Below are 25401 nucleotides of genomic sequence, written 5' to 3'. Positions count from 1 at the left end.
CGCTCCAGTATGTAAATGTGTAATAGAAGCCAAATATGGAGCAGTTGGCTGCCGCCGCCACAGCTCAAGGATCCGACTTCATGGGGGGGGGGGGGGGGCACCCTCTGGCAGGCGGCCCGGCGAGCCGCACAGAGCACGGCGAGCGCACGGCGCGGCTGCCGGCCCGCGCCCTTAACCCTTGTATGCACCCCGCCGGAGCAGCGGTCCCTCCAGCGGAGGCCCGGTGCCTCTTCCTAACTGCGGCTCCGGATCCCGGACGTCGGCCTGAGGGGACTGTGCCTTCCAGGTTTGAGAAAGGGGCGGGGAAGTTGGGGCGATGAGGTCATTGGAGTGGTGACCGATCGGTGCTCTCGCGCCTCCTCGGCTCCTTGCAACCTAGTTGGAGGGGCCAAGGCGAGTGCAGTGTGCAACTCCGGTAACCTGGAGTACTCACCGCAACGGGTGTCAGGCTTCGGCTCCCACCTGGTAAAATAACCAAGGATGCGGGGAACTCGGCTGATTCTAATCCTGAAGTGACCTTGGTGCCCCCAACCCCCAATCCCGGTGCGCGTCTAAGAGGACTCACAGTATCCACGCTGTTAACCCTCCTGCCCGTGAGCCCTGAGCAACCCGACTCCGGGCCCGCGCCTTGGCTTGCAACTCGGGAAAGTTCTCAGGCTTCCTCAGTTTGCACTGGCGCGGTCACCTTTCCTGCCCGGACAAGCTGGCGACCTCCCGGCCTCCTTTCTAATTCTGCAGATCTAGAAATCTACAGCAGGAATGGGACGTCTCGGGTTTAGCCCTGGTAGCCGACCTGCTCACTCCTCTCGCAGCTAACTGGGGATCATTCATTTCATCGGAAGTGAGGTAACTGGTGCATCGAGCTTTCTATGGCCATTCTCAGGAGTCCACGGCGAAGGAACTTCCCCTGGTCCCGGTGGCTAAACGCAGACATGGAGTCCTCACCCCCCCCCCCCTGCTACACCGCTGCCAGGTGTGAGCTCGGTGGGAAGGAATCTTCCCCGGAGGAGTGCACCTTGCCAACAGGTGTGGCACCCAGTGGAAGAGCGGACACAACCCTACAAGGGTCGCTCAGTGCTGCGTTCTCTTTACTGCAGATAATTCTAGAAGACCAGTAGGTGTCAGGCCAGCATCTGACCTCTTTCAGGTGCTTAGAACTCAGAGTCTAGAAACTCGATCCCTTGGTCTTGTAGGAAGCCTCTATTATTGACTAAGAGCAGGATTTGAGAGACCTTTTGGCTCCGTTTACTTAGGACCTAACAGTCAGTGTCTGAAGCAGCGTACAGAATCACCAAGAGAAACCTGTGAGCTTTCTAAACTACTGTTTTGTGGAGTCAGCACTTCAGATTAAAATTTAAAAAAAAAGTCATGGGGGGGGCTACATATCTATTCTCAGGTTTGAAATACCGTGCACACGTCCACAGCTACTTAAATAGAACTACGACTGTTCCCTCCCACCCCGCTCCGTAACTTGTGTTTCTGTTCACTTAAAGATCCCTGATTGTTAGACTTCACACGCTAAAGTGACATCGTTGGTCTCATTACAGCCTCTAGTGGACGGTTAACAGGAGTTGCCTGTCAAGGCTCTGACTAGTTTTGTTTTCCCTCCTGAGCTTTATCCAGGTGAAGGTTAATAGTTCAGAGCTTAATCGGGTGCTTTCTTTCGGTGCTCTTGGGAAAGCTGTCTTTGAACAGGAGCGGAAGCTTGCCGGCCTCGTGTGGAACAGGCGGAAGCTTTGCACTACAGGTATTGTTGCTGCTGGCCCGTGAATCGACAAAGCTTCTGCTCTTCGCTTCAGTTGCAGACAGCTTTCATAAAAAAAAAAAAAAAAGAAATCCATCTAAAATATTTTTATAACAGAAAATATTGGTTGCCATGTTTCTGGCGTAACTGAGATGTTTTCATTCCAGCTCATAATCTGCAAACTGTCCAATCCACCTCCACTCTATTTTTAGACATCTTACATTTAGAGAATTTTCAAGGGAAAACTAATATTGTAATTATTACGTTGGTGCAAGCAGTTAATTTGCATTATTTTAACAACCTTAAACATATTAAAACACATAATTCATATTAGACTTAGTCAATTAATTTAAATGTTCCCCGAAGAAAGCTAAATATGTGCATTACCCACACAGTAAAAATAATTAATAAAAAATTGCTGTTTACTCTCCTAGCCGTTACGATTAAAGCCATAAACTGCAACAAGTCACACTGTCTCCTCCTTTCCTCTCTCTCTCTCTCTCTCTCTCTCTCTCTCTCTCTCTCACTCACACACACACACACACACACACACACACACCCTCCAGCTATTGCTTGCTGCGAGGTCCAACACAAACATAATACCCACGATGCAACTTCATAACTCAAGTGCTGATACATTTTCTTTCCAGATGACAGAGCATCAAATGCACCATCAGAGGTAACAGGACAGGTTCTTTAAAAGCAAAAGATCTCACGCAAATGAAAACTCGGTGGTAACAGAGCAGTTTCAAGGTGACAGGCGACGGCTGTATAACACCGTTCCCCTGAACCCAAATCTGATATTATATTTATACAAGACTCCGTCAAGCTTTGAAATGGAGTAAAATCGAGGAGGAAGGCCCGCTGAGCCTTACTCCTAATCTGTGTTATGAATGACTTAAACAACGTGAAAAGAAATGTTAGTACCCTTTATTTGTTTTTCTAAAGATTTTTTCAGTGTGTGTATGTGCGTGTGCGTGCATGCGTGCATGCATCCTGACACTTCCCAAGTACTCCTTTGAGACGGGGTCTTTACCTGAATCTGAGGATCATCTCTTCTCCACTAAGCTAGAAGCCAGCAAACCTAGCCATTGCCTCTTGCCTCTTCCCTCTCCACGCTGAGGTAAAGGCATGTAGGATGCCAGACTCCTTTGATGAGTGCTGGGGTCCACACTCAGGGCCACAGTGTCCTGCAGCAAGTGCTCTCAAGACCCAAGTCATGTCTCCAGCCCACCTTCTATAGATTTTAATGTTTTTGTGTCCCATCTACTTTTGAAAGTTTAAAATGGACTAGCTACTGTATATTAAGTCACAAGACTGTTATATATTACATTTCTGCGTTTAAAATTGGAGTCCTAATGTCACGGCGCCTACCATAGCACCACCATCTGGAGGAGTTTAGACTTCAGAATCTAGGCTCCTACCCCACAATATGCAGTCAGAGTCTGCCTTTGAACTAGCTGCCTGCCTAAGACTGGGCGCATCCCAGCCTGAAGAACACTGATCTTCATGGGCCCTGTCTGGGCACATTTGGCCATGAAACAGAACATAATTCACCAATGAATTACCTTTATGTTAATTATTTTACCCATGGGAAAAAATAACACATTGCTCCTGGACCTCTGCATCCCCAAACGTAACCAGTTTATAGTAGGAAACATAATATTTTTAAAACCATCTGCACTGAATACCTGTAGACTTACCCCTCATCATGCTCCACACAGAATACAGAATAACAAGTCTTTCCACCACACCAGGGTGCTATCAGTAATCTAGAGATTCCTTAGAACTTAAAGTTATACTGTAAATTTAAATTACTGATTATGTTAAAGCCTTAAGAGGATGTTAATACACGGTATGTAAACATTATATAATACACTTGTACGATCTAAGATTTGGGTATTTAAGAGGAACCCTAAAACTAGCCTTCCCGTTTGAGGGGTGACTATATATGTGTGAAGGAAATGGCAGTTCATCAATGAAAGAAACTGGCTTGCAATGAGTGTGCTGGGGTCTTCACTAGGAATGTGTTCTCTGAGGCAGTAGAGGGAGCACAAGAGTGCTTAGGACAGCCATTGTACACAGGGCGCTCCAAAGCATGACAGATTTTTAAACTGTAGTATATGTTTGCATTGGAAGTAGCCTGTTACGCCATTCCAAACAAAACAAAACGAAAAAGCTAACAAACACACTGCCTACCCGATTACAGCAACTAAATAATTGAACAGATTGCAAATTACATAAAATAAAAGATACAAGATATACTCGTTTCAAGTTCTAGGCTTGCATTCTTCCAGTGGACTTCAAGAATCCTGCTTAGGAAAGGTACCTTATTGCCAAGAATGCACAAAGCCCCGGTTTGATGCCCAGCACCACAATGGGTGTGGCTGGCACACACCTGTAATTTCGGCAGGAGACTGGGAAATTCCAAATCGTTGTCCCTGAACTGCGTGCCAAGTTCAAGGACAGTCTAGGGATGTTGTCTTAGGGGGAAAAAAAGCAAAAAGCCTTCCTGGTGGCATACTTCAAAGGTTAAAAGAACTTACCACCAAGCCTGAGGACCCAGGTTCACTCCCTGATCCACGCAGTGGAAGGACAGACCAAGTCCTGCAAGTTTTCCTCTGACTTCCACAGCAGCACTTCGGTGTGAGTGACCCCCCCCCCACACATACACCCTCACAGTAAGTAAATGCACATGATAAAATTTAGTTAAAAGATGCATTGGTTTTCTCTAGTCAAAAATAATGTTAATTTTTCAGAATAGACAACCCTGAGAGAAACTAAGATGCATAACTAAGAAGGGAGTTAGTTCATCAATATTATACTCAATAAACTGATTTTGAATCAAACGCATTGGTTAAAAAGTAGATGACTTTTTGTAATACTTTCAAAAATGTCTCATTTGGGGCTGTTTCAACTGCTTGCCATGATGAATATCAATTTGATTATATTTATATAGTTTTTCATGCTGTTCACATTTCTCCTATATCATATCCTTAAACACTTCCCTCAGGTGGGTAGGGCACATAAGAAAAGCCAAGATTGAATCAGGAAGCTACATAGTGAGATCTAGTTGACATTTAGTAAGTATCTATTTATTTATTGTAGGTGGATTTCATGATGTAGCCAAGGTGGCCTAGAACCTCCAGTTCTCCTATCAGAACCACAGGAGTGCTGGGATGACAGCCTAGAACGTTTTCCAGCTGATAAGCGTGCATTCAGTAAGAGATGAAGAATAGAGCACCAGGCCTGGAGCCTCAGACCTAGGGTCCAGCATTCGGGAAGTGAAGACAGAGAAAACTAGAGACCAAAGCCAACCTCAGCTACATGGTGAGTTGCAGACTACATGGGATCTTATAATTAGAACCTGTGTCTGAATTCTCGAGCTGTTCTTTCTGTCCTTGTTCCTCAGCCACTACTTGTTTTGAATCTAGTATACAGTACACAGCCCCCCTCCCCCAAGAACACACACTGAGGAAAATGGACTAGCCAACAAAGAGTTTACCAACCTTACCTTTCTAAGAATGTGTATCTTCAGCAGGGTGAGAGGCTCACTGCTGGCCGACCAGTGCCTCTCAGAAACACACAGGCAGCCCTGGAAGCACTGAGAATACAAGACGGCACTCACTGAAATGTTGGGGTGGGGGTAGGAGAACAGTTGTATAACTCTTGAGCAAGGTTAGGCTTACAAGCTCCTATTAGCCTTTCAACTTTGTAAACCAGACCAAATGTGAAGACGAAATACGTCTTATCTAAGTGCACCTCCTATCAAAGATCATCGAAGTTGAAGTAGTAAACATTTATTTATTCTTATCTCTTTAGAATTGTTAAACGTCTTTCCTCCCACAGTAGAGAAATACTTGCCAAGTTTCTGCCTGGAACAATTTGTTATGGCTATGCAATAATCCTGGAAACTTTGAATTTTTAATGGAAATACTGAGGCCAGCTCTTTAACCATGCTCTTGCAAAAAGGGGTTTATCCTATATGTCATCTTAAAAACAGAGCAAGCTGCGGTAGTTACAAAACAAATACACTTTGCTTAGATTGTACTCCTAAAGAAGCCTGTGGGGAAATAAACCAGAATAATGAGGCAAACTAGAAACAAAAGTGAAAGCTGCCCATTCAATAGACTCTGGGGTCTGTGGGCCACACCCTAGCTGAAGTCCAGAGGTTCTACTTACAGACCTGAGTCCTACAGACTTACAGACCTGAGTCCTGAGCCTGTTTACAGCCTACAGACTTACAGACCTGAGTCCTGAGGCTGGGTACAGCCTACAGACTTACAGACCTGAATCCTGAGGCTGGGTACAGCCTACAGACTTACAGACCTGAATCCTGAGGCTGGGTACAGCCTACAGACTTACAGACCTGAATCCTGAGGCTGGGTACAGCCTACAGACTCTTACAGACCTGAGTCCCCAGCCTGGGTACTGCCTACAGACTCTTACAGGCCTTCTTCAGAACCACGTCTTTGATCTCTTATAAACTACAGCAGCGCAGGCTTCTTGATCATGAAATGACATCACTAATATTAAAGAGTGAATTGAGGACTTGGAGTATAGCATCAGCAAGACCCTGGGTTCTATTCCCCAGAGCCACAGAAAAAGGGTGGGCTAAAAGCCCTTGCACTATAGTATCTGCTGCCAGTTTATGAGTCAACAATACACACATCTAACTAAACTAAACAAAATAGCAATTTTAAAAACAACCACACAAATATTTTAATATAGAGCCTCGCTCTCCAGTACAGTCTTTGAGCTCTTGAAACTTGGCTAGTTTAAATTGAAATGTACTGTAAGCATGAAATATGCTTCAAAATGTAAAGACTTACTTAGATATCTGTGTATATGAAGGATACAAATATGTATATACATATATTCAGTACCTCAATAATTTCTTTCTTTCTTTTTTCTTTTTTTTTGGTTTTTTGAGACAGCGTTTCTCTGTAGTTTTTGAGCCTGTCCTGGAACTAGCTCTTGTAGACCAGGCTGGCCTCGAACTCACAGAGATCCGCCTGCCTCTGCCTCCTGAGTGCTGGGATTAAAGGCGTGCGCCACCACCACCCGGCTCCTCAATAGTTTCTTATTGATTAAATGTTGAAATGAAAACATGTACATTCACCATTCACTGGGATAAATGAAACATATTGGTAACACATATAAAAGCATAAATATATATACATATATGAAATAAATATATACACGTGCTTGTATGCAGAGATGTATACATATGAATATACAAGCAATCATATACACACAAATACACATTTATATTTATATTTAAGTATATATCTGTTTCTTTGTTTGCTTACTGGGTAAAGTGATTGAGCCCAGAGCTTGATTACGTCAGGCAAGTCCTCTACTCTTTCAGCCCCATAATTCAACATTTCCCACAGTCAGCTATCAAGTTTGAGATTGGCAGAACAAGATTAGCCTCGAAGAGCTGGACACCTCTGGATCCTGGATGGCTTCTTGCAAGCATGCAACAGATATTAGCTGATGCTTGCCCTTCTTCATCTGAATGTCCTCTTTCTCCATGTGACACAGACTATAACACCTGTCCTCTGAGAGTCATCTGTCTGAATGCATTGTCCCATTGGTAGATACGCTGCAGGCCTGTGAAGCCAAAGCTATTAGGCTCCTCTGTGCCTGAGTCTTCCTGGAGGGTGTTCAGACTCTGGGCACTTGAATTGCTGAAAAGCCGACACGTGTGCTAGAAAGCAGTAATGTTCTAGCATTGTAGCTGGTTTGGGAAGTTGCTGTTTGTGGCCAAATAGTGTGGCATTGATACCTTTTAGGAACAAATGGATTTAGGTATTAATAATGGAAAGTATATTTTGGGGGGCTTGGCCTATGACTTAGTCAGTGCATCCTTGCTTCAGAGTGTGAGAACTGGAGTTGTGATCCTCAGCACCCATGTAAAAAGTTGGGTGTGCTGGCACACCAGTAAACCCAGCGCTGGGGAAGTGGAGACAGGAGGATCCCTGGGATTAGCTGGCTAGCCAGTCTAGCTGGACACATATAAAAAGTCCCTGTCTCAAAAATAAGGCTCAGAAAGATGGAATTCCTGGTGCCTTCCTAATGGAAAGGAAGAACCCCTAGCTGATTTCTTCGCCCACGTATGTACTTACAGTGCGACACTGAAACACATACACACACACATACACACACACACATACACACACACATACACATACACACAAACATACACACATACACATACACACATACACACAAACATACACACATACACACACACACACACATACACATACACACAAACATACACACATACACATACACACATACACACAAACATACACACATACACACACACATACACATACACACATACACAAACATACACACATACACATACACATACACACAAACATACACACATACACACACACATACACATACACACAAACATACACACATACACATACACACATACACATACACACAAACATACACACAAACATACACACATACACACATACACATACACACACATACACACAATACACATACACACATACACATACACACATACACACACATACACACAATACACATACACATACACACATACACACATACACACACACACACATACACACATACACATACACACAAACATACACACATACACACATACACATACACACACACATACACACACACACATACACACATACACATACACACATACACAAACATACACACATACACATACACACATACACACATACACACATACACACATACACACAATACACATACACACAATACACATACACACAATACACACACACACACATACACACAATACACATACACACAATACACATACACACAATACACACACACACACCAATAAAAAATGTAGTATGATGAAGGAAGGGAAAGAGAACACTGGACACTGATCTGGCATACAGACATACAGAGAGACATACTCACTCATACACACACATACATGCACACGCTTATGCACATGTGTGTGTGCGTGCACACACATACACGGAAAGATACATAATATAATAAATAATGTTTAAAAATTAAGATGTCGAGTGGCTATGGAAAATACCAAACATTGACCTCTGACCTACACAAATGCACAGGTACACATACACACATTCATACCCACACATGAAAATTATACATTTTGCTGTTTAACAAGAAAACATACCAAGTCTATTGAAAAGAAATCTGTTTTTTAGTGTATAATAAATTCATCCCAATGGGATACTTCTAAAGGGAATGAGACGGTTTTTGAAGAATTTTTAACCATTATTAATTTGTCAGAAAGCCAGAGATCATTTGTCATCGAGGCCACCCTGACCAAGGTTGAGTTTGAGGAAATGGGCCTGTTTAATATTATAGTTTGTTACTCCAATCATCTAATAAGCACAACTCTTTTTAAATGAGAAGAAGACAGGCAACATTTTAAGGCTGAGAGTATGTGAGTTAAACCTTGCTTGGTATTGGCTGGAAACTTTTGGGACTCTATTTTTAGTGTTTCATTAACAACTTGGCATTTTTTTCCTCAAAAGAAATCCATTTTCTAAATTAAAATCCAAGCCAGAGGCACCGTCGTGTGAACGTAAGACAGTGGCACTGGATGGGTTGTACTTGTCAGATACAGGGTGCTTCCAGAGGGAGGCGTGGACCATAGCAGGCTGCAGAGATAAACATCGGATCCTTACTGGAGGTCCGGGAGACTTCTCTGTCCTTCTCGCTTCGTGACATGAGAAAAGCATGACTGCAAGCTCTCTCTTAGCTACTTTATTTTTCTTGAATAAATATTGGCCAGGACAAGCTGGTCTGAATAAGGGTCATAGTTTAAGAACATCCTTTTGTGAGGAATTTACCCAGCTTGCCCCCAAAGAGGAAGCAGCGCAGAAAAAGAAATGCATTGGCAAGATTTCCTTTTTTTTTTTAAACATAAATAACTCGAGTTCATAGAAGAAATTGTCCAGTCAGGGTTTCAGAGGGGATTGGCAGGTGGTTTGAAGCCTCCACAAAGACCTGGAAGTGGGGCTGGGAGCTGGGGCAGGGAGTCGGCGGTATCTAAGAACCTCCTACTGGAGGTTCTCATTTTGCTTTGCCCCTCCTGCCACAGATGCCTTCTGCCAGGGCGGGGATAATAGCACCCAACTAAAACTGTAAAATACAAACACTCTCCTTAACTACAGAATGAACATGCAGAATAGAAGACCCTGTCAGCCCGAGTGCCAGCCAATCAAAGAGAAGAAGACAAATTACTCACTCATCCCCCTGCAGCCAAAATCTTATTCTACCAGCTACATGGCTGGGGGAGATCTTTGCTTCTTCTTTTTTTTTTTTTGTCAGATATGAAGAGAAATTAATACTTTGCAATTGTAATAAATACACAGGCATGGAACCCATTCTACTGCAATAGACAACCTAGTTGTGAGATCTGCTTCTCATTCCAATCCCCTCTCTGCTTTAATGCTGGTGCTTACATAGCAATAGTAAGAACATAGGATCCCAACACTCTCAGGACTAGCTTTTCCTGCAGTCAATTTTATAATTGCATGGCTCCACCCCCTCCTGCTCAGTACTTCCTTTCCCTCAATACCCTTTCTCCCCCACCCAACCATGAATCATCTTGCCTTTAAAGAGACTGCTATGACCCGGTGTGAACTTTGCTGGCATCCTGTATATTCCTGTGCCAAAAAAACAGGGCAGTAGTTCTGGAACAGAAACCGGGTCAGACCCTGATTCAGGCTCTGAGGCGACAAGCTGGGGGTACTTCTCTGGGAAGAAGAATGGGGAGTTACTTTTCCTAGATCCTGGAGAGGATTCTGAATCTTGTATCTTGGTTCACAATCGGGTTCGTAAGAATCCAGTTTGGCCCTTTGTGCAGAATGAAATATATCAGAGGGGGAAAAAATGTTGGCTGATCTTTTTCTGCAGTCAGGGCAGAAGAATTTCTACCACATTCGGCTCTTTGATTTCTCCAGATCTTGCTGAGAGTGAGGTTTCCATATTTGTGCTTTGGCAAATGTGTCCGATAGCTGATTCCTCCTGATATGAGTTCCTAATGTTATCATTTTCTTATGTGCGCATTCATTGAAACCAGAAACAGGTTTGATCTTCCTCCCTTCCCCCTGCAATAATGGAAGTGGAAGAAACCCAGGGCCTCGTGATCTCTAGGTGGGTGCTCAACCACTGGGCTATACCTCCAGGCTTGCTGCTGCTGCTGCTGCTGCTGCTGCTGCTGCTGCTTCTTCTTCTTCTTCTTCTTCTTCTTCTTCTTCTTCTTCTTCTTCTTCTTCTTCTTCTTCTTCTTCTTCTTCTTCTTCTTCTTCCTCCTCCTCCTCCTCCTCCTCCTCTTCTTTCTCTTCTTCCTCTTCCTCTTCTTCTTTTTAATATATAAAATGTGTTCTTTTCAACACATAAAATTGACAGTACAGGCCTTGAGATGTGACACCCTCCTAAAGGAGGTGCAAAGTGTGTCAGCAAATTAACTTCATACCTTGGCGAACACTTTTCTCTTTGTACATAAAGCCCCTGCCTACCTACCTTTCTTCCCCCTGCACCCCTACCCTCAGCCCCACCTTCTGAGCCTAGAGACCTACTCCTCATCTTTCAAGATTTGGCTTCAGCATCAGCGTATCAGCGAAGTCTCCTTGATAATCACAAGAGTCTGTGGCTCTGCCCAGCGTGTGAGTCAGAGCAGTGCTATTTTCTAATTCTTTTTATTTATACAATATTTTTAAGCCAGTAACAGAAGATAAAAAAAAAAGAACTTTCAGGGCCACGAGCACAGATGGAGAGAGTATCCTGTTTGAGGAGGAGAGCCGCTCTTATCTGAAGGCTTCCTGTGGCACCCAAACACGTGTGGCCTTCACTAGTTTCAGCTGTGAGCATGTCTCCTTTCTTCAGTACTCTGGCTAAGGGACTCTGTCTCACCAGACACACCACCCCCGGCATTCCCCACCACACTCTGTTGAGAGTCAAATTCAGTCCACTCAAAAGTACATTGAAATCCTAATCCCAGCAGCTACATGACCAGATTTGGGAGTAGGGTTTGCAGATTTGCTTAGTTAGGAGGTCTTCCTGGATGAGAGTGGACCCTAAATCCAGCAAGAATGTCACTTTCATAAGAACATAAAACATCAACTCAGAGGCAAGCCAGGACCCTGAGGCGACAGAGATGGGAAAGACACTAGTACATGCCAAGAGTGCCGAGCCTTTCCAACAAACATCAGAAGCTGCAAGCAGAAGCAAGCGTTCTTCCTCACAGCCTTCCCACTGAGGCTGACCCCAAGATGCTGATTCCAGACTTCTGACCTCCATAGCTAGGAGACCAAAGGTTTCTCATGCTTCAAGCAAATCTGTCTGGTAACTTATTCCAATGGGCCTAGATAGAAAATCTATCCTTCTTCTGGACCTGAGATTACAAGACTGTTGCTTTTTTTTCTTGTTATTTGCATATATATCCCCATCTCTTTTCTCTTTAGATATTTATTGATAACCTGTTTTGAGTGTATATTTGATCCGGCATCCATGACAACATCAGGAAACAAAAAGATGACATGGAACAGAAGAGTTACCCAGAGTCATGGCCCTAGCCTCATCTTTCCAGAAGAGACGATTGTTGACTCTGACCTGAGGCACAGGCTACCTGGTCTGCATGGACTGTTGAGCCCTTAGAGAAACAGGCCTAAGGCCAGGTCTAAGAACAATGGCTTCCCCAGGGCTTCTCAGCTCCCTCTGTTGGGCACCAATACACACAGCAGCTGCCCCCCCCTACAAGTGTCATGGTAGCTGAAGATGCAGAGTAGCCAAACAATAAACTAATCAGACATGTAACCAATCAACCTGAGGCAAGAAACAAACAAACAAATCTGTTCTTGATAGTGGATATCTACACCATCAGAGCAGAGAAATTTATACCATATCCCGACCTTGTATTTCTCCAGATTTGGCCAAGTGTTGAAGGTTTTTTGTCTTTCTTCCTAGGTTCTAGAGATTGAACCTAGGGCCTCATGCATAAAAGGCAAGCGCTCTACTACTGAGCCATATCTCCAGCATCGATTCCCATCTCTCAAGGAGCAGCTGCGTACGCCCTGTCTCACCACCGAGCAGGAGATCTTACCCTCAGGCCCCTGATCCTGAGGAAGCTACTGGGTTGGAATAACTGTGACATGTTTGCCAACGTTCTCACATCTCAGGAAATGGCAGCTATACCCACCCTTTCAGTCTTCAGCCCCAAGGCTGTTGGCATTATCTATCTGCTCTCTCACTAGTACCTCATGTCCAAGCTCTCCATTGAATGGAGCTGGCTGGACCTTCAAAATATGTCCAGATGCTAGTCATTTCTCCCCACTGAGATTGCCACCATCAGAGCTAACCCACCATCAGGAACGTTGCAATAGCCGCCTCCAGTCTCTTTGATGTCTCTGCTACTTGGTTCATTCTTGGACTACATCTTGGTCTTCATCTTGGTTCACTGTGTGGAGCTGGTGAATCTGGGCTGCCTTTATAGGTGCTTCTTTATACTCAGAGGCAGGCCATAGCGCTCCCATGTCTGCCAGACTCTCCATGATCTCAGCTCCTCTGACCTTCTCTGCCACCATCATTGCCCCAACACCTTTAGCCCCACGGCTCTATGATGAAGGCAGGCATACTCTGTCATGGGCCCAGACTCTCTGCTCTGTTCCCGGTTCTGGAATGCTTTGCCCTTAGACAGTCAAAGCTGCCAAGGCTCCACCTCTGCAGTCCTTTTTTGTCCCTGAGGAGTCACCATCAGTGTGGCATGTTTAGACTACCACACACTAGTTGCAGCCTTTCTGCTTCCTTGAGTGCTTAGTACATGGATGTGTTATCCCATGATACCAAATAAATATTTGTTACTTGGTTTTTGTTTTGTTTTTTTGTCAGGAAGGGATAGATTTCTGTCAGTATCACCTGGGATTGTTCTTGGCTAATGATAGATAGCCAATAAATATTCACCAATTCTTCAATGAATTCACGAATCAATAAGTAATATTTTCCAGAACCCACTATGGGCAGTCACCAGCCAATACTGAGGAATGATTGCATCATTAGAAGCGGATCCAGGATTAGATCTGTAGCTCAGTGGTAGAGCTCTTGCCTGGCATGTGTGAGATCCTGGACTTGATATCCAGTTCCATTCAAACAACAAAAACTAAGCCAAAACAAACTTACTCTGCCCAAGCTGTTCGCTGACTCTTTGACTTGGTTCTATCAAGTAACATGGTGAGATGGATCCTAGGCTCAGAAACCAGTTTATAAAGACATTTTAGAAGAATCAAAATTCAAAGCCAGGATCTGGGCTGGGATTTAGTCTTTAATTTGGCATTGAAAAATCTGTCTTCTATTCCTGAATACCCAGGAAGCCAGGCATAAAGATTACAATCGCCCGTAATGCCAACACTCATAAAATGGAGGCGAGAGAATGAGGAGTTCAAAGTCATCCTCGGCTACAAAGTAAGTCTGGGGCCATACCTGGATACATGAGACCTGTCTCAAAACAAAGCAAAGCAAAAGTCCAAGACAATATATAATTATAACTGTAAAAGTTTCTATTGATCAAGTTCTTGTGTGGTGACAGACTCCCTCCTGGGGGCTTTGCGGGTAAAATTTCATTTAATCTCCCACAACCCAGTGAGGTGGAGGTCATAATCCTCATTTCCTAGAGTTTAAAAGATTGCTCAAGGCTCAATGTTTTTAGGGTAAAGTAGGTACAGTAAAAGCTTGAGGGTTTTTAATGCGCCATTACCTGAATGAACCAGGACTCTGAAAATGATAAAAATACTTCATTGCAATGTTTTGGCCAAGGGATCCTTCCCATGCCCTGTTAGGACTTGAATGTAACGTGTCCCACCTGTGGGCTCATTTGTTTGAACACTCAGTCCCCAGCTAATGACACTGTTTGGAAGGTTGTGGAACCTTCAGGAGATGTGACTTCCCCAGACGAAGTGGGTTGCTGAGGGTGGCTGGGTCTTGACATTTTCATAGCTCAATCCAGTTCCAGTCTGCTCTTGACTTCCAGATCCACCAAGCTGTAAGGCAGAAGTACCCAGCTGCCTCCACTTTAGTCGGATCTCCCTAGGTGCCATGCCTTCCACGCCATGACCGCCTGCGCCCTCTGAACCCAGGGGCAAAGAGAGTCTTTCCTCTATGAACTGGTTTCTGCCAGATACTTTGTCGCAACAATGAGGAAAGCACCTAATACAATGTTTCCTTTGTTTGTCTTTGAAATCAAGACTCAGATTGTAGCCTAAACTAACTTTGAACTCGTGGTGATTCCCCTGCCTGCATCACCTGCTGGGATTACAGGTGGGAATTACCATCACAATGAGTTGGGCTTATTTTAAGTGACTGACGTGTATTTCAGAAAGGAAAACTAGAGGCTCTCATTGAGGTGGGAAATATTTGTCCAGATCAACCTGCATCACGTCCCAATTAACAAAACTAAATAACACATTTTGATTTTTGCCTGTGGGTAGAAATGGCTCACACCTGAAGTTCCTGCTTCCTTCTGGAGGATTCTCTCCCAGTCTAAATGGTGTGTTTTATCAGACCAGTCCTCTGCGATGAGGACTGAGTACATCGTAGTGGGACCAGTGTGAGTTTCCAAGCCTCATTTCGATGTACAGTTCCATTTAAGTTGACTTTGTTCCACCCTAAGCTTTACAGAGTCCTCAGGAACTGGAACTAAGCAGAGGGTCTTGAAGTTACCTAAGTATAAAACACTATACAGTTTTTGTAGACTCTTTCAATTTTTACGTGTATGGGTATTTGGCCTCCATGAACAGATATGTGCACCACATACATACCTGGTGCCATGAATCCCTTAGAGTTGGAATTATAGACAGTTGTGAGCTGCCATGTGGGTGCTGGGAATTGAAAATGGGTCCTCTACAGGAACAGCCAATGCTCTTAATCACTGAGCCATCTCCCTAGCCTGACTCTTTCCAAGTTATACTTAAAAGATATGGTTATAGAAGCTGGAATTGGTCCAGAGTTCAACAGTCTTGGACAGAGGAGGAAAAGAAGGAGGCAGGGGAGGAGGAGGAGGAGGAGGAGGAGGAGGAGGAGGAGGAGGAGGAGGCAGAGGAAGAGGAGGAGGAGGAGGAAGCCAGCCCTGCAATTTCAGAGAGCCCAGCTTTCTGAAGTCGGAAGGAAATGCAAAGACCCTATTTGTGGCTGCAGGAGAGGAAAAGAAGAGTCCCACAAGGAAACGACCAACAGATGGTAAATACATTTTTAATTCTTCTGTCATACTGTGTGGACTTGTGCACATTTGTCCTGCTGTGTTAGGCCTGAAATAGCTGTCACGGACCTGCAAAAGAGTGAGTGCCGCAGCCATTGGAGATTCGGGAAGCCCTGAGAGCTGACAAGCAGGAAGGGTTAATAGAACAGGTGACTTTGCTCCCAGTCAGTTCTTCTTCAAGGTGCTTGCTGACAATCTCAGTGCAGAACATCCTCTCGTATGTCAGGTCTCAAGGGTGATATTTCAAAACACGCTCTCTCAACCTGTTCTCTGGGCCCTGCCTACAATGATTACATGTTGACACTATTCATTTAATGACTCCAAAAGTTACAGGAAGCAAGGACCATTGATTGACAGGTCCTAAGTACTCAAGGGGCTGTCACCAATACCCGTAGTCCAGACTTCTTCATCTCACCCTCTTCCAACTCTTAATGAGATAGCATGTTCCCATGGGACACAATAGAAATTTCAGTTCCAGAGCAAGGAGCAATTTGGTCGTGGATTTCCCGACAAAGAACCCGAAAAGCTAACACTCCAACTTCCTGTCTGTGGACTCTGGTTCTAAGAGATGATGGGAGACCATCACCAGGAGGGAGTCCTCTCCTTACGTCATTTCCCGTGGCGCAGCAGTGGGAAGGAGATGTGGTGAGACGCTCCACTGGAGGAAAAACAATGAAGCAGGTTGACGACCTCATCCCAGACTGAGGGGCAGAACACAATGCTGTACCATTAAGACTGTATCCCTAGAGGACCCAATTTTGTTTTGTTTGGTTTTTTTTTTTATAGGCATAAATCTGGGACAAAGAGATGCAGGAAATTGGGAAAGACCTTGTGATTAGTGGCATACTGATGAATTCATCAGTAGAACCCAAGACACTTCTGTCTCCCCACGCGTGTTTTATCTCCTCAAGGAAGGTTGGCGCGGCTGTGACACTCTTTATCTGAGGTTAGGTGACCTTGGTTGTGGCAGCTTTTGTAGTTGGGTTTTTGTAAATCAGGATGAAGGAGTCTATGGCTGCTTTGGGAAATTGATGATAATTCTTTATCAGTAAGGTTTCAAGCTGAAATGTATTTGTTAATTTTTGTCCTAACCCCCTGTGGATTGTGTCTGGGTTATACAGCTATGACAGTATTGGGCACAGCTGGGGCCCCTCTTTTCATGAAGTGGCAGAGAATATTACTAGATAAGAATTAAAGGCATTGCTGAAGGGACTCCGACACTTGCACACTGGCTTCCCAGCAGGGCATGGCTGATGGGAGAACTTCTCCCTGCTCCTGTCGGGTGCAGAAATGACAGGCACTTACTGTCTCAGTCACAGAAAACACAGCAAGATCTCCCTGGCTCTGTTCAGTCAGAGGAAATCTTGGTCCATATAGTACAAGTTTCTGTAAGACTAAGCAAGTTGTCACACAGACGATTTTACATCTTCATAGTCCCTGAGTAAAGTCTCTTCCTAGTTGACGATGGCTGTCTCACATAGCTAATTTAGAAACAGAGAGCTCCGAGTTCTTGCAATTCTACCCCAAATGCTGATTTTGTCTTTTCTGCATATGATAGCTACAGTGTTTTCTCCTGGTTCCGTGGTGAAATCTTTTAATCTGCTTTGTTTGCATAGAATGGTCTTTGCTGTAGAGAATCGGTGTGACCTTTTGAGTACACCTCTTATGTGTATTGAGCAGTGCCATGACCACGTGACAGATCTGGGGCTGAGGGAGGGTGACAACCATTTTGACTGAGTTATTTTCAGTTGAACAGTAATGAAGGCATACTTTAAATTATTTCATCCTTGTGATCCAGATTTGATTATCTAGTTAATATCACTAGGGACAATTGAAGCTTTAATAATTACACTCAGGGTCTTTAAAAAAAAAAGAAAAGAAAATTGTGTTTAGTACATTCATTCACACACAGCCTTGGAGACTTAGCCTCCGAGAGCCTTTCTGACTGCCTGAGAAATGATCCTAAGATTCCATCTTGAGATCCAGTTCAGTTGAAACTATTTCAAATGAAACAAAAGCTAGCTATAAAATATTGTTTCTTTTAGAAGGTGGAACGATTCTTATTTGAATATTTGAAAGTGTAAAAAGCACAGACTGTACTTGTTTTTTAGGGTTTTTTTTCTAATTCTTATTATTCTTTGGGGCCTACCACACAGCTTATTCTTACTTATGAATGCCTGGCCTTAGCTTGACTTGTTTCTAACTAGTCTACATTTTGCCTCCAGGCTTGTTACCTTTCTTTATTCTACATGTCTTTCTTTCCTTCTTATTCGGTGACTGGTTGTGTGTCTGTGTGTCTGGCTCTGGCATCCTCCTCTCTTTCTCGTTTTCTCACTCCTTCCTCCTCGTTTCTCTTTTCCTACTTATTCTCTCTGCTTGGCAGCCCTCCCTATCCCTCTTCTGCATAGGTATTGGTTGTTTAGCTCTTTATTAGACCAACCAGGTGTTTTAAGCAGGCAAAGTAACACAGCTTCACAGACCTAAACAAAAGCAACATAAAAGAATGCAACATGGTCAGGTGGTGGTAGCATTCGCCTTTAATCCCAGCACTGGGGAGGCAGAGGCAGGCGGATCTCTGTGAGTTCGAGGCCAGCCTGGTCTACAAGAGCTAGTCCAGGACAGGCTCCAAAACTACAGGGATACCCTGTCTCAAAAAACAACAAATAAATAAATAATAAGTAAAAGGAAAGCAGACCACCTTTGCATCATTAAACAAATATTCCACAGCATAAACAAACACAACACATCTGAAACTAATAGTCCCCACAACAGGGTGTTGGCTTCACCTTTGCTTGTGGAAGACAGCTTTAGAACTGCTCCCTTGCAAAGATCTGAGGGCAGGATTCTTCCTCCCAGTATGGGCTCCAGTATGAAACAACACCGTTTTGAAGTTGCCCTGCATTGTAGGCCAAGAGCTCGTCCTGTGGCCAAATGCCATATATATATATATATCCGTGGATTTCCATATTCTCAGAAACAAATCAACTTCCCAGAGAAGCTCAATTCCTCCAACAGCTCTGATTTACATAAACGCAGTCTAAGGATGTTTTCTTTTTTTAAAGGGAGCTGGGATCTGGTTCAGTAGGTTACAGCACTTGCCACTCAATCATGAAGACCTGAGTTCTCATCCCCAGAACTCACATAAATCCTGGGTCTATGCACATCTGCCATCTTCTGTAGTTGACTGTTTTGATTCATTACTCTTTTTACTCTTTGGCTCTTTTGGGGGCCCCACCACCTAGCTCCCAAATAAATCACTTACACAAAAGCTTATTCTTACTTAGGAACGCCCCGCCTTAGCTTGACTTATTTCTATCCAGCTTTTCTTAACTTAAATTATCCCATCTATCTTTTGCCTCTGAGTTTTTACCTTTCTCTATTTCTGGATATCTTTTCTTTACTCAGTGGCTGGCTGGGTTGCTGGTGGCTGGTCTTTTCTTTTCTCATTCCTTGATCTCTCTCTCCTCAGGTTTCTCCTCCTATTTATTCTCTCTGCCTGCCAGCCATGCCTGTCCTTTCTCCTGCCTTACAATGGGCCGTTCAGCTCTTTATTAGACCAATCAGGTGTCTTAGACAGACAAACTAACACAGCTTCACAGAGTTAAACAAATGCAGCATAAAAGAATGAAACACATCTTTACATCATTAAACAATGTCCCACAGAATAAACAAATGTAACACAGCTTAAGATAATATTCCACAACAATCTTCACATTCCTGCGGGGAAATGGAAGGCACAGACAAGAGAGTCCCATAGCACAGTGGAAGAACCGTAGAAGACCCTGTTTCAAAGAAGGCAGAAGGCAGGCAGTGGCAACTGGAGTTGTTCCCTAACTCCTATGTAGGAGGACTGGCGTGCACGTACATTTAAATACATATAAAGTTTTAAAATATTGAAAAGTATTCTTTACCAATGCATACTTAAGGAGTAAAACTGTAATGCAAAAAGAAAGAAAAATGAAGTAGGAAGAGTAGTTTAAAAATAGGCAAGGGTGTCCCTGGGTCATGGGAGTGGGAGAACTGGCCCTGCCTCTCGCCAGCTGCAGCGCTCAGGAGAGCAGCCCTGCACCCCTTGGGCAGCACAGTAGAGTTGGTCCTGCTGGTATGGGTGCAGGTGAGCTGGCCCTGAGGGCACGAGGGCATGAGCACTGGCTCTGCCCTTTGTTGTCTGAGGTACCAGGTGAACTGGGGGGCTGTGCTGACCACCCCAGCTACCACCCAGGCCCAGAACCAGGGTTAGCCCATCAACACCCACCCCATCCATGATCTTCAGTAACACATGAAGGGGATGAACCTACAGATCCAAAGCTACAGGATCTGCAATGCACAGGGCAACAACAAAATATCCAAGACGAGTCCCAGAGAGGGCCCGATATCGGTAGTGTAGCAGAAGCCAGAAGCCCCAAACTAGATCAATGACTCATTGCAATGAGTGCTTGCAAGTAAAGACGCATGGACTAAAGAGTACACCGTGTGACTCACTGTGACACACCACAGCTTCCACGGCAAGATGTTTTCTTTCTTTTAAATTTTATTTTATTTTTTTGGTGGGGGAGTTTGCAAGGGCAAAGGGCAGATAGGAAGGGATGGGGATATGAAATCCACAAAGAATCAATAAAAAGTTTTAAAAAATGGGGATGGTGGATCATTATCAAAAAAGGTTGGGCGGAAGGCTTTGGGGTTGGGTTTCATTTACTCTGTAACCACCCAAATATGCCGTTAATATAACTGATTGTGTTGGACTTTCTGTGGGTATCACTGTGCATCTCACCAAAAACGTATGTAAAAAAGCCACACGAAACTCCAGGACATGAAGGGAGTTAGCACTGTAACACTTCGCTACATCCATGCTGCCAGGCCCCTGCACTGCCGTATGAATAGCCTGCCCACATTTCTTTCTAGCCTTTCATTTTTCCCCATGTTAATGACATGTCTTCCCAGACGAGTTCCTCTTCCAGTTTTTTTTTCTTCCCCATTCCTATTTGATTTTAACTAAGAGGAAAGACCATACAAGCTTCATGCCTCCCTGGAAGCCCAAAGCCATAGAATGGCTTTCAGGAAATTAGGTTGCTTTAGCCTAAGCTACAGTGATTCACAAACCAATCTGCAGGATTTTGCCATAGCTCATGGGAGACGTTTCCTGCTCCGTTAATAATGCAGCTGCTTAAAGATGAAAGGGGTGGGGGAGGTCGCCTTCCCACCTCATCGGGTGCAGCAGCTTCAAAAGGAAAGGCCAGGCAGGGAGGGAGGGAGACTGGCAGGGTAGTGGCCGGGGGGCTTGAGGGAAAGGCACAGCTCAGAGTGGTGTTCCCACCTGCCCAGTTCATGCCACCTGGGTGTCAGACCCAGCCGCTTCCAGCAAGCACCCTGGGACAGATTTCCAAACTGATTTAGGACTTTTTAAAAATTCCTGTAATGATTCATATTGATCACCAACTTGATAGGAGAAAAACGGGGCATGTCTGTGAGGGGGTTTCTAGATTGCTTTAACTGGAGTGAGAAGACTCCCCTGAAGGCGGACAGCACCGTTGCTGGGCTGGCATCGGGAACTGAGTAACAAGGAGAGAGTGAGCTGAGAACCAGCAGGCATCCTTTAAGCATCCTGGCTGGACACAGTGTAGTCAGCTGTTACACACTCCTGCTGCCGTGACTTGCCGAGGATGCTAAACTGCCCTCTCAAGCTCTGAGCCAATAGGAACCCTTTTCTCCTTGTTACATTGGTCAAGCATTCCACAGCAACAAGAAAAGTAACCACAACAGCAGAGACAACCTAAAGTAGTTCTGTTGCTTGTCCTTGGTGCACCACGGTGCTTCCTTCCGCCCTGAACAGGTCAAGGCACTTGACAAAGGAGCACACATTTTGGGTTTGGCCATCTTGCTCTATCTACTCTCTGAATCTAAGTTCTCCCCCCCACCCCACCCCCCGTGCTCATTCTGGAAGGGAAACAGAAAGCAGTCATACAAAGGCACAGGAAAAGGAGAGAAAGGTCAGATGTGATGCTGGCGGGACTGGATGGAGGACAAAGGTGCGGGGGCCGCTGCAGTGAGAGCGAGTGGCGCGTCTCAGAACCCTCCGCATTAGGATACTACAGGCATAGGCATCAGGGCAGGATCCTGTGAGAACTTCCGAATTCAAACATACCGAATCAGAGCCTGCATCTCAACAGGAGTTTCAGGAATTCTCATGTGCGGTTGTGCCAGGACCAGATCTGATTGGCATCACTATCCTTGGGCATATTAATAGAGGAAACTGGTTTGGCTGCTGGGGGACCTGGCAATCCCATTACCAGATGACCCCCACTTTTCGTTCTCGCTAGCACTCCAGAGAAGCCTGTGGTCCTACCTGTTAGTTCTCTGTTCTCTACAGAGAGCCGAGGACATTGCAATCTTGCCCTGAGTCTTCCTTCTCTCTAAACTGCTGATGTGACCTTCTCCACCTTTAGGGACAGGCCAGCCACATCTGAACTGTTAGCCTGAAGCCATGCCTGATTTTGACTGTTATTACCTGGGCTCCATTCAGCAGTGCACCCATCTACAGATAGGATTCCAAATCACCAAGTCACGTGGTCCACCCCCACTTCAACAGGTTTCTAACCACTGCACATTGGCCTTCCCAGCTGCCCCCAGGGGATGCTCAGTGTATCAGGCTTTTTGGGTCACTGTGACAGGGTACTTGATAGGTACGTCTAGGAAAAATTGGTTTCTTCTGAGTCTGAGAAATTTTAACCCACCATGATGGCAGAGGGACACATGGTGGCAGAAGCAGCTCTGTTTTTAGAGGCGAGAGCCTTGAGGTGGTGACTGGAGATCAGAAGACAGAGAGTGTAGCACTGAACCAGAAACAAGAATGACTTTCAATGTGCCCAAGATCCCAAACGGTCCACGGTGTCCATAAACAACACTGTCAGCTGAGGGCCAACAGTTCAAACATGTGGTCCCATGGGGGGTACACTTCACATTCACACCAGAACAGCCAGTGCCCCTTTTGGTGGCTGAATATTAGCTTTGTCCCCTTCCCACCGGCAGGTGCTACTCTTGACCCAGCAGGCTCTGCACTCATTCTCTCCTACAAGAGAGGAAGAGGCCAGCAGAAGCCAATACAAACAGGCCACACCTTCTCTCTTAGCATCAGTGACTCCAGGACCTGGTGTGCCTGTTTCTGCAAGACCTTGAAAGCCCAAAGATTGTCTTTTCTGCCCTGTAAGTTAAAAGCAGCTTAAAAAGGAAAGATTACATAAAACCAGCCCGATAATTTTGCATAACTGCTGTATGGCTCCCCCCCACTGAGGACTTTGTTGCCTGATGTATGTTATAAAAGCAGTCCAATTCGCGCAGAAGCTCCATAATTTCTCTGGTTGCTATACAGCTATTTCGCTCTGACTGCTGATATTTACCTCCCGCCATGCTCAATTTATAGCAGTCAGTAAATTACTTCAAGCGCGGTGCATCTGCGACTGCGGTTTAAGCTAGGACAAAATGGCATGAGAGGTTCCATCAGGCTGGCTGTCAGTTACAGGAGGGTCAGGTTCCACATGGCTGTGACTCCCCACTAATGAGTGATAATATACTTGCTGTATTGTTATGTGTATGCAGGCATGTGTGTATGTGTGCTCCTGTGTATGTGGGATCACCTGTGTGTAGGTAGGTGCACACTTGCGTGCCAACATCTGTGGAGACCTGAAACTTATATTGGGCATCTTCCCTGACCCTGATGACCCTTCCACCTTACTCTTTGAGGCAGGATCTCCCAATCAAACCCAGAGTTTGATGACTCAGCTGATCTGTCTGGCCAGCTTGCCACAGGGATCCTCCATCTCTACCTTTCAAGACTAGAACTATGGGCCAGCGTGCTGGCCCGGCATTTATATAGGTTCTAGAGACCCGAACTCTGGCCCTTCTGCTTGCATGCCAAGCACTTGTTCTACTGAGCCATCTCCCCGCAGTCTGACTTACTGTGTCTTTAAGAATGTTTTATCATTCCTATTCCTAGGAACTATTCTGGTGATTTGGAAGAAAAAAAAAAGGAAGAGAAAGCAAACAGAAGTGTGGCAGCACCCCAGTAGCAAAGCAATGGTGTGGGTGTTGTTTCTATTACATACATACATAACACTTTTCACAGACTCCAAATGTCTTACAAAAGAAAACACAACACAAATTCCAATAAAGACGTGGCAACACGGTGAGCGATGAAGAAAACAATTACCCAAGGAAATGTAAATCTGGCAGAAATCATTTGCAGAGAAAGAATGGGTGAGTACCCATCGACTCAGCCTGCATGGACAGACGTATTCGTGGGGCAGCACCGGTATGTTTGGAAAAGAAGTACAGCCAGCCAGCCAGCCCTGGGTATCTGTGAGATCCACATTTCTGTACCCAACCAAGCAAAACTGCAGTTGCACCTGTGTTGAACATGTTCAGACTTTTGTCTTCTTGTTACTCCTTAAACAACATAGTGGAACAGCTTGCACAACATTTACATCGTGTGGGGGGTTGTGAGACTCAAGGGATGGTGCAGCATATCCAGGAGGAAGGACACAATGCCATGCAAGGGCAAAATAATGTCACATAAGGGACATTGAACACCTGCACAATTTGCTACGGGTGGGGTCTTAGAACCAATGCCCCACTGATACCAAGGAAGGGTTATAATGTCAAGACAGAGGTAAAATGTAGGAACTCAATTACCCATGCCTAAAGTTCTTTGAACAAGGGGTACATGCTGTGTGATGAGCTTACTTCAGTTGCTCAAATTGCAGGTGAACTCACTAAATTAGGAGATTAGCAAATGTGTGTGTGTGTGTGTGTGTGTGTGTGTGTGTGTGAGAGAGAGAGAGAGAGAGAGAGAGAGAGAGAGAGAGAGAGAGAGAGAGAGCAGGCACATATAGCTGGCATACATAGAATTTTCCAAAAGATACTCTTGACTGAGCAAAATCAAAGTCCCTGCAAAGGAAGAGCCCCAGACTAGAAGGACCAAGTGGAAAGCGAACACCTTGTTTTTATTTGCATGTCATCTGCGCTGCACTTTTCTTCAGGTCTAAATTCAGGACAGACAGTAGCTGTAAATGAAAAAGAAACTATGTTTGAAGTTGGTTAAAATCACAGATTTTGGGGAGGGTTATCGTGCCGGCTCACCTTTGGTTGCTTTCAGTTCTCAGTGTGCGCCTACGTCATTTGAGTAAGCCTCCATCCAACCATTCAAGCTTTTAGAAAAAGGGACTTCTTCTATGAGATGCTCCCAGGGCAATTACAAAAACGTTAAAGAATCTTAAGACGTTATCATTTTGTAGAATAATGCTGCAGGTGCTACTACAACGCTACAGACTTATTTATTTTATATACATGTGTGAGTTCCTACATGCACGCATGCGCATCACGTGCATGC

The 25401-nt window shown here is 44.7% G+C and overlaps 1 long non-coding RNA gene across 5 annotated transcripts; it reads left to right on the top strand.

The window, feature by feature from the left end:
- Positions 1–47: 47 nt before the first annotated feature.
- On the top strand, positions 48–24789 carry LOC142848133 (uncharacterized). 5 transcript variants are annotated; one of them, XR_012910376.1, is made up of 4 exons: positions 304–846; positions 1614–1747; positions 4853–5074; positions 24010–24789. It is a non-coding gene; the product is annotated as an uncharacterized LOC142848133 (long non-coding RNA). The 5 variants fall into 5 exon arrangements; XR_012910372.1 differs by lacking the exons at positions 304–846; positions 1614–1747 and adding an exon at positions 48–286; XR_012910373.1 differs by lacking the exons at positions 304–846; positions 1614–1747; positions 24010–24789 and adding exons at positions 48–286; positions 12740–13603.
- The last annotated feature ends 612 nt before the right edge of the window (positions 24790–25401 follow it).

Source organism: Microtus pennsylvanicus, chromosome 4 (assembly GCF_037038515.1).
Source record: "Microtus pennsylvanicus isolate mMicPen1 chromosome 4, mMicPen1.hap1, whole genome shotgun sequence".
In the NCBI taxonomy this organism is placed as follows: Eukaryota; Metazoa; Chordata; class Mammalia; order Rodentia; family Cricetidae; genus Microtus; species Microtus pennsylvanicus.
Note: the sequence above shows the minus strand (reverse complement) of the source record. Positions and strands in the feature narration are given on the sequence as shown.